Source organism: Dendrobates tinctorius, unplaced genomic scaffold (assembly GCF_039654945.1).
Source record: "Dendrobates tinctorius isolate UK_male_01 unplaced genomic scaffold, ASM3965494v1 ptg000619l, whole genome shotgun sequence".
NCBI lineage: Eukaryota > Metazoa > Chordata > Amphibia > Anura > Dendrobatidae > Dendrobates > Dendrobates tinctorius.
Window position 1 is genome coordinate 262334 of NW_027362274.1, and position 9706 is coordinate 272039.

The 9706-nt window shown below is 47.7% G+C and overlaps 1 long non-coding RNA gene across 1 annotated transcript; it reads right to left on the reverse strand.

Annotated features, from left to right (window-relative positions):
* Positions 1-3911: 3911 nt before the first annotated feature.
* On the reverse strand, positions 3912-9316 carry LOC141078995 (uncharacterized). Its single transcript, XR_012228201.1, has 3 exons — positions 8857-9316; positions 4558-4776; positions 3912-4236 (listed from the first exon to the last, which is right to left on the reverse strand). It is a non-coding gene; the product is annotated as an uncharacterized lncRNA (long non-coding RNA).
* Positions 9317-9706: the final 390 nt, after the last annotated feature.

The following is a 9706-nucleotide window of genomic DNA, read 5'->3' on the forward strand; positions in this document are numbered from 1 at the left end:
TTTGTGTGATTTCTGCAAATGTGGAATGCACACAAAATCCGTGTGTATCCTGCAATAAGTGTGCAGAAGGAGGTAAGTAATTAACCCTTGATGCCCCATCCACCTGTAACATCTGTGCTGGTATATCAGATAAGATGTTACAGGGTTAAAACACAGAAGTGACAGATCTGTCACTTCTCTGTGTGCAAAATTCACAGTAAATATGCAGGTGACTACATTGCATATTTACTGCAACGTGTACCAGTTTTATGTGCAAGAACCATCCATACGCATGTGTGGCTCAGCCCTTGGAATCCCCTGTTTCTTTCCAATGTGTGTGTGTAATATATATATATATATATATATATATATATAGAAACAGGGGATTCCAAGGGCTGATCCACACATGCGTATGGATGGTTCTTGCACGTAAAACTGGTACACGTTGCAGTAAATATGCAATGTAGTCACCTGCATATTTACTGTGAATTTCGCACACAGAGAAGTGACAGATCTGTCACAGTATATATATATATATATAAAAATTTGTACGCTTTTAAGGCCTAGGGCTATCAGCAATGATGAAAAAAACCTGTCAATTGCTCTGGCATCATGGCCAAAGTGAGGACTATGCACAGGGATCTGAGCTGATAAATTTAAGGCCCATCCCTTGACAATGTCACTGGATTAATTGCCTGAGTAAATGCACTCTTATTTGAATTATATTTTTAACAGTTTGAGCTTTCGTTTTAATTCAATAAAATATTATTTAAGCTGGCTATGTTGTAGTTGTGTGTGGGCTATAGAAGACTTGTTTAATGGTATTAGGGTTTGTAAAGCCATCTTTGTACTCATGGCCTTCAGGTACTCTGTACTTTTATAGCACCTCTCACTCCCTACTAGTCATTAAGTACTTTAGCTTGCTTGTAGCTGTATTCACATAGCTGTGAGTTAGTTGCCTGAAAGACAAGGCATGAGCCCTAGTGCATGCACTGTCTGATTATCCAGGACCATTCTACTTTCATCTCCTTTTTCTGGCCTGTGACAGAAAAACACATATGAGAATAACCTCATCAGATACAATGGGTACAATTGCATTCTGTAACCTCTGGTCACACGGACACCTCATCATTATTCATTGTGCAAGTGTCAAGCTCCTAAAATTCACAGTAGAAAAAGTCCACAGGGTATGCTGACATGTACATATCATATTCATATCACCACTATACTATAGAAAAGGGAACAAAACCAAAGCAAACGTCATGTTATTTAGAGAAACAAACATAAAACTATATTTGGTCTTATTCCTGTGCTTTACAGCAATGGCATAGCTTCCTTTCTCCATCTTCATTATTGCCAATTTGTGAAACCGTATCCAAACTGGGGAGAGAAAAAAATTTGATCAATATTGCACAGTGCAACATTATACATAGTGACAGTCTGGTATGGCACCTCGGCAACATTGTCACCCACAAAATATTATACATTATATACTGTAATCAAAGATGCTTTTAGGCCATGTGCACACGATGCATTTTTCCCGCAGAACCGCACAGTGATTTACAGTAGCATGTAAATCTATGGAAAAAAAAAAATCTGTGCAGACGCTGCAGAAAGTGGGTGTGCGGTTTTCAAACAACTGCATGTGACTTCTTTTGTGCGGTTTTCTATCTCCCCATTCTCAAAAACCGCAGGGGGAAAACCGCACTGAAAAACCGCATCAAAACTGCACTAAAAAAGGAAGAAATCCGCAGGAAAAATGCAGCTCATTTGACCTGCGGATTTCGTGAATTCTGCGCAGAAAAATCCGCAGGAGGATTTTCCCCGTGTGCACATAGCCTTAGGCTGCGAGTCAGGTCACAATAGTAGCAGATAGGAAAGGAGATAACAAGTTAAGGGCTGTAGAAAACTTTGCTATGTGGAGTTTGCTCATTTTATTTTATAAAAATGTAATGTCTACCCCTCCGCATAGCAATGTTTTCTACACACCAACTCTTATCTCCTTTGTTATATGGGAGGTTCTGAGATGTCTGTGCCTGCAATCAGAAGGGTTGAATGTAGACAACCTGGCTGTGGAGATGTGCAAGTTTTTTTTCCAACTGATTTTATTTTATTTTTTCTTCACTACCTCCCCTACCACCTCCCACCCCAGTCAGTGAACAACTTTAATGGATCCTGTACTGATAGGCTGTGTACCTTCAGAGCAAAATACTTGTTTTCTGCCCAAGATTGCTGATCTAGAAGTTGCTCAGTGTTCATTGTCACTTTTTTTTTTTAAATCAAAGGGCTGGCTTTACACACCTGAATGACACCGCTGCTCAATGAGGCTTCTTGCAGGACCTTCAATGATGTTGGAGATCAAATGATCTCTGATGCTGTTGAAGGTCCTGAAGTACTGCAGGATGCCTCGGTCAGCATTCGGGTGAGCGTTTAACCCTTTTATCATATACCGGAGTGCTATTTGGTGAAGTGTCATGCATCGTGGTGTAGTACAAACCTCTTCACAGTGCTAATGCAGTGCAGACAAAAGACTGGAACTGTTCCCCAGCCAGTGTGCTAATGAAATACTGGCGATAGCATGTACTCAGCCAAACAAAACAACACTGCATGATCTGAGTGACTGAGGGAATATCATTTAGTGTCCGGTGTGTGGTCGTGCACAATTGGAACGATAGTCGCTCATCACCGACTACTGAGCGACAGTTGCTTAATAGTTGTGTGTAAAGTCACATTGACAATCGAGGTGCTAGATGGGCGTAATAGCCTGATAAATCATCCCGCGTAAAAGTAATTTAACAGGACTCCGTACCTTGGGTTTCAACTGGTATGCTTCATCCTGATGTTCCAGGGCATCGTTTATCAGTTTTAACATTCTGTACCGACGCCAACCTCTGACCTACAGAGAGAGTAATGTGGTTAAGAGGATGGAGAACAAATGGGAACGTGGATGAATATGTGAGCAGAACATTACCTGTATGGTAAACACCTCCACCTCCCTGGAACGCTTCACTTTTTCACCATTACATCAGAAATAGCTGAAACCGAATATGAAATGCTATTAAATATTGCATGTGACACCACAGCCTCATGTTCTTTTATGATTCAACCCACCTCTTTTTTGGGAAACATGGACCAATGATTCTTCATAATTGTAGTGTGCAAAATCCTACAAAAAATAAAGACATCTTAGGCTGTGTGCACACGCTGCGGATTTTGCTGCGGTTCCGCAGCGGTTTTGGCCGCTGCGGACCCGCAGCGGTTTTGGCCGCTGCGGACCCGCAGCAGTTTTTGCTGCGGTGTACAGTACCATGATTCCCTATGGGAATCAAAAACCGCAGTGCAGACGGTGCGGAATTTTCCTCGCGGATTATCTGCGGTTTTCAATCCGCAGAAAGAATTGACATGTCAATTCTTTCTGCGGATTCTCCTGCGGTTTGCCATCTCCTCCATTGAGGAGATGAAAAACCGCAGGGCAAAACCGCAGAGCAATCCGCAGGTAAAACCGCAGGTCTTTTGACCTGCGGTTTCACCTGCGGATTTTACAAAATCCGCGCGGATGAATCCGCACATAATCCGCAGCATGTGCACATAGTTAAGGACAAGGAATCTGGGTCAATTCGAATTGTACTTCAGAGCATGTGCCATTTTGAAGCCTCTCTGTAAAAAATGCTATAAATTATAGGAAGCATGCTCATCAACACATGTACTATTTGCCAGTGCGCTTTTCCTACTATGCCATTCATTTAGGACTTCTGGTAATTTGTAGGTGAAAAAATTGTCAAAGTCCTAAATTAATGGGATTCATCATAGGGAGCTAAGCGATTATATCTCCGTGGCTGATGCACACAGAATCTAGATCTTTAACAGGGTGAGTACAGAGTCTCCCACAAATTTTAAGACCCTCACTGCCCTGCAGTGACTTGAATTCCAGAGAAATTTGCCCAAAACGGACCACCCTTATCCACTTTCCAATGCATATCTATGAGAAAAAAAATGCCCAAAATCTGGGGTCACTGCTCTGCCTTCATAAGCCCTGGACACTAGCGCTTTTAGGGGAAGAAAGCCCAGGCACTGCACTTCAAATAGACACCAAAACCGGGTTGCTGATTTATGTACTTACAGTTTGTCTCTCAGCCATCTTTCCTCGTAGGCAGTTTGAAAGCAAGTAAAGACATGCCCCATATTCAAATCCTCACCTCAACTTCCTCCTCATCATGATTGGCTGTGCTGTCACTACTCAAGTTTAAGAACACACCCCTTAAAGAAATAGAAAAATAAATATTGAGTTAAACAATAAAAGGATTCGAACCCTAGTCACTGCAAGAAAAAGGCAGCTCCACGTCTTCTTGTGCCACCTAGGTACAAGAGGAAGTGTAACCACCTAATCAAAGTGGTATCTCCGTTCCATTTAAATTACTATATCGAGATCCGGGTAACAGCCGCATACACGCCCCGTTCGTTAACCAGGCCTTGACCATCCAATTTGCATTGAACCTTGGGTGCCGGAGGTCTTGGTCTCATTTCTCTGGAACCACAATTTGCAGCCACATGCTTTTGGTGTCTATTTGAAGGGCACACCTTGGGATTTCTTCCCGTAAAAGGGCTAGCATCAGACCATTGAACCCTCGAAGTTTTGGCATGTTTTTCTTGTAGACATGCATTGGAAATCGATCATATCTCCGTGGCGGTGGCAGTCGGCCACTAGATCTTTCGGAGGGTGAGGGCACGGTGCCCCCCCCACACATTTCAGGGCCCCCTCTTCTCGCTGGCACTTTTGGAGAATATCATTCATTTTGCCTAAAACAAAAGTAAAACGCCACATTAAATCGAAAACCACTAACGCAACGTGGAAAAAAAGCACGCCATTGTTTTCTGGGTGAAATTCTCTATTCGATTGACATATCACATGCCAGGGGGAAAATGTTTCGCACCCCCCGCTCCCTGTCAAAATGGCCGACGTTTTCATCTTTTTGCTGGGTAGCTCCGCAGCCTAAGCGCACAGTGACGAGCCACTTTGGGGGATGAAAACCGAGGGAATTCCCCAGATTTTAAGACCCGTTTCGCCCGGCTGCGACTTGCGGTTCCGGAGAACCTAGGCCCTGGCTCTGAGGACCACCACTCCCGTGCCGTAAGCGCCAGACATTAGTCGCTCCCAGGGTGGACTGCTGAGAGTCTCCGCTACGAAAAAGACACCAAAACTGGGTTGCTGTGACTTGTGGTTCAAGAGAAACAGACCCAGAACCGCGAGCTCCCCCCACGTTCCATCCAAAGGATAGTATCGAGAGCCCGGTAACACACGTAGTATATTCACGTTTCATATTGGAATATTGTCCAGGATGCCTCCTACAAACAGAGACATCACTTGTCCCCCTGCTGCCCAGGGAATTTGATTTCTGGGGTCAGTGCATGGCTGTCCATTGATAAAAAAGGATCCTGGTGGTGCAGGCTTGAGGGTGAACAAATGCCCAACAGAGCAGCACACAGCCCCAATAAATGTTCCCTCACATCAGTCTGGTAATTAGCTTTCAAATGACACCCAAGTGGCCCCTCTGGCTTTACCAGAAGTCGCACCAGGGGCCCAATATCTGATTTGGACAGCAGATTTGAAAAGACATTTTGAGGCCTTGGGTCGGTTTTGAGCTTCTGAAACCTCACAATTACCCAGCAGAAGGTACCAGGCCAACCAAACTTGGCAGGAATATTGTCCAGGATGCCTCCTTCAAACAGAGACATCACTTGTCCCCCTGCTGCCCAGGGAATTTGAATTCAGGGGTCAGAGGATGGCTGTCCACTGATGAAAAGGATTCAGGTGGTGAAGGCCTGAGGGGGAACAAATGCCCAACAGAGCAGCACACAGCCCCAATAAATGTTCCCTCACATCAGTCTGGTAGTTAGCTTTCAAATGACACCCCAGTGGTCCCTCTGGCTTTAACAGAGGTCGCACCAGGTGCCCAATATCTGATTTGGACAGCAGATTTGAAAAGACATTTTGAGGTCTTGGGTCGGTTTTGAGGTTCTGAAACCCCACAACTACCCAGCAGAAGGTACCAGGCCAACCAAACTTGGCAGGAAAATTGTCCAGGATGCCTCCTACAAACAGAGACATCACTTGTCCCCCTGCTGCCCAGGGAATTTGAATTCTGGGGTCAGAGCATGGCTGTCCATTGATGAAAAGGATCCTGGTGGTGCAGGCTTGAGGGGGCACAAATGCCTAACAGAGCAGCACACAGCCCCAATAAATGTTCCCTCACATCAGTCTGGTAATTAGCTTTAAAATGACACCCCAGTGGCCCCTCTGGCTTTACCAGAAGTCGCACCAGGGGCCCAATATCTGATTTGGACAGCAGATTTGAAAAGACATTTTGAGGCCTTGGGTCGGTTTTGAGGTTCTGAAACCCCACAACTACCCAGCAGAAGGTACCAGGCCAACCAAACTTGGTAGGAAATCAAATTCGATGGGGAGCAGGGGGAAAAGTGATGTCTCTGTGAGGCATCCTGTCAAAATCAGATATTGGGCCCCTGGTGCGACTTCTGGTAAAGCCAGAGGGGCCACTGGGGTGTTAATTGAAAGCAAATTACCACACAAATGTGAGGGAACATTTATTGGGGCTGTGTGCTGCTCTGTTGGGCATTTGTGCCCCCTCAAGCCTGCACCACCAGGACCATTTTTATCCATGGACAGCCATGCTCTGACCCCCTGAAATCAAATTCCATGGGGAGCAGGGGGACAAGTCATGTCTCTGTATGTAGGTGGCATCCTGGACAATATTACTGCCAAGTTTGGTTGGCCTGGTACCTTCTGCTGGGTAGTTGTGGGGTTTCAGAACCTCAAAACCGACCCAAGGCCTCAAAATGTCTTTTCAAATCTGCTGTCCAAATCAGATATTGGGCCCCTGGTGCGACATCTGGTAAAGCCAGAGGGGCCATTGGGGTGTGGTTTGAAAGCTAATTACCAGACTGATGTGAGGGAACATTTATTGGGGCTGTGTGCTGCTCTGTTGGGCATTTGTTCCCCCTCAAGCTTGCACCACCAGGATCCTTTTCATCAATGGACAGCCATGCACTGACCCCTGAATTCAAATTCCCTGGGCAGCAGGGGGACAAGTTATGACTCTGTTTGAAGGAGGCATCCTGGAGAATATTCCTGCCAAGTTTGGTTGGCCTGGTACCTTCTGCTTGGTAGTTGTGGGGTTTCAGAACCTCAAAACCGACCCAAGGCCTCAAAATGTCTTTTCAAATCTGCTGTCCAAATCAGATATTGGGCCCCTGGTGCGACTTCTGTAAAATCCAGAGGGGCCACTGGGGTGTCATTTGAAAGCTAATTACCATACTGATGTGAGGGAACATTTATTGCGGCTGTGTGCTGCTCTGTTGGGCATTTGTTCCCCCTCAAGCCTGCACCACCAGGATCCTTTTCATCAATGGACAGCCATGCTCTGACCCCAGAATTCAAATTCCCTGGGCAGCAGGGGGACAAGTGATGTCTCTGTTTGTAGGAGGCATCCTGGACAATTTTCCTGCCAAGTTTGGTTGGCCTGGTACCTTCTGCTGGGTAGTTGTGGGGTTTCAGAACCTCAAAACCGACCCAAGGCCTCAAAATGTCTTTTCAAATCTGCTGTCCAAATCAGATATTGGGCCCCTGGTGCGACTTCTGGTAAAGCCAGAGGGGCCACTGGGGTGTCATTTGAAATCTAATTACCAGACTGATGTGGGGAAATATTTATTGGGGCTGTGTGCTGCTCTGTTGGGCATTTGTTCCCCCTCAAGCCTGCACCATTAGCCGGCTCTCACTGTTGAATGTGACATACTGAGGATGAGAGCCGGCTAGCCTAAGCGCACAGTGACGAGCCACTTTGGGGGATGAAAACCGAGGGAATTCCCCAGATTTTAAGACCCGTTTCGCCCGGCTGCGACTTGCGGTTCCGGAGAACCTAGGCCCTGGCTCTGAGGACCACCACTCCCGTGCCGTAAGAGCCAGACATTAGTCGCTCCCAGGGTGGACAGCTGAGAGTCTCCACTACGAAAAAGACACCAAAACTGGGTTGCTGTGACTTGTGGTTCAAGAGAAACAGACCCAGAACCGCGAGCTCCCCCCCACGTTCCATCCACAGGATAGTATCTAGATCCCGGTAACATACGTGGTATAGCCACGTTTCTTACCCAGACCTCGACTTGCCTGATGGCATTGGCATGTCGAGAACCGGGTAACGACCGTGGCAAATGGCCGTCGCTTACCGGGCCCTCGACGTGCCAATTGGCATGGAAGGGGAGATTTTTCGGAGGGTGAGGGCACGGCGCCCCCCCACATTTTAGGGACCACTCTTATCACAGGCACTGAGTGAGACTGCCAGGGACTCTGCGGCACTGCCAGGGACTCTGCGGCACTGCCAGGGACTCTGCGGCACTGCCAGGGACTCTGCGGCACTGCCAGGGGGCAGGTTGTCAGGGGCTGCAGGAGCCCGGGGGCAGGTTGTCAGGGGCTGCAGGAGCCCGGGGGCAGGTTGTCAGGGGCTGCAGGAGCCCGGGGGCAGGTTGTCAGGGGCTGCAGGAGCCCGGGGGCAGGTTGTCAGGGGCTGCAGGAGCCCGGGGGCAGGTTGTCAGGGGCTGCAGGAGCCCGGGGGCAGGTTGTCAGGGGCTGCAGGAGCCCGGGGGCAGGTTGTCAGGGGCTGCAGGAGCCCGGGGGCAGGTTGTCAGAGGGCGGAGGAGGCTGTGGCAGGCCGCAATGCTGTGTAGGACGCTGTGTGGTGCTGGAGAGTGCTACAGAGCCACACAGCTCTCTGGTGTCATGACAGGTGACTGTATATACATGTATACACATACATGAATGTACGTGTCATGACAGCTACTTTGACGATACGTACATGGATTTTTACTTACCCAAACAAAGGATGAAGAGGCTAGCTGGTCCACATTATGATGGAGGCCGGAGAGCATCGTCCCTCCATCGTGATGTCGTCCAGCAGGGAAATTTGTTGTCCTTGCCACATGGAGCCAGTTCAGTCTCTGAGATGCCTTGTTAACTAGTTGAAAAAAAAAAAGGAAATTATTGAATTTTAAAATTATTTTTATTCTAAATCCTATTAATTCTATTAATACATTAAATATGAATCTTCATCCATGAGTGTATGTTTCCAGCAGACACAGCGCGCGGTGGCGGCTTCCTCAAGTGTTACCTGTGGGTTATGCTCTGTTAGCTAATGACAAACAGGGAAAGAAAAAAAAATGAATTATCGAATTATTGTATTTTACTATTATTTCTATTCTAAGCCCTGCTAGTGTTCACAGCAGTGATAACACAGCCCCCTGCATGTCAGCTCACCCTCCCACCCACCGGGACAGCCTGTATCCCCGCCGTGCCCCCCACAGCTGACCCCATATACTGTGCTGAGCATCCCCTCCCTCCACCCCACCGGGACAGCCTGTATCCCTGCCATGCCCCACACAGCTGACCCCATACACTGTGCTGAGCTTCCCCTCCCCCCACCCCACCGGGACAGCCTGTATCCCTGCCATGCCCCACACAGCTGACCCCATACACTGTGCTGAGCTTCCCCTCCCCCCACCCCACCGGGACAGCCTGTATCCCTGCCATGCCCCACACAGCTGACCACATACACTGTGCTGAGCTTCCCCTCCCCCCACCGGGACAGCCTGTATCCCTACCATGCCCCACACAGCTGACCCCATACACTGTGCTGAGCTTCCCCTCCCCCCACCCCACCGGGAC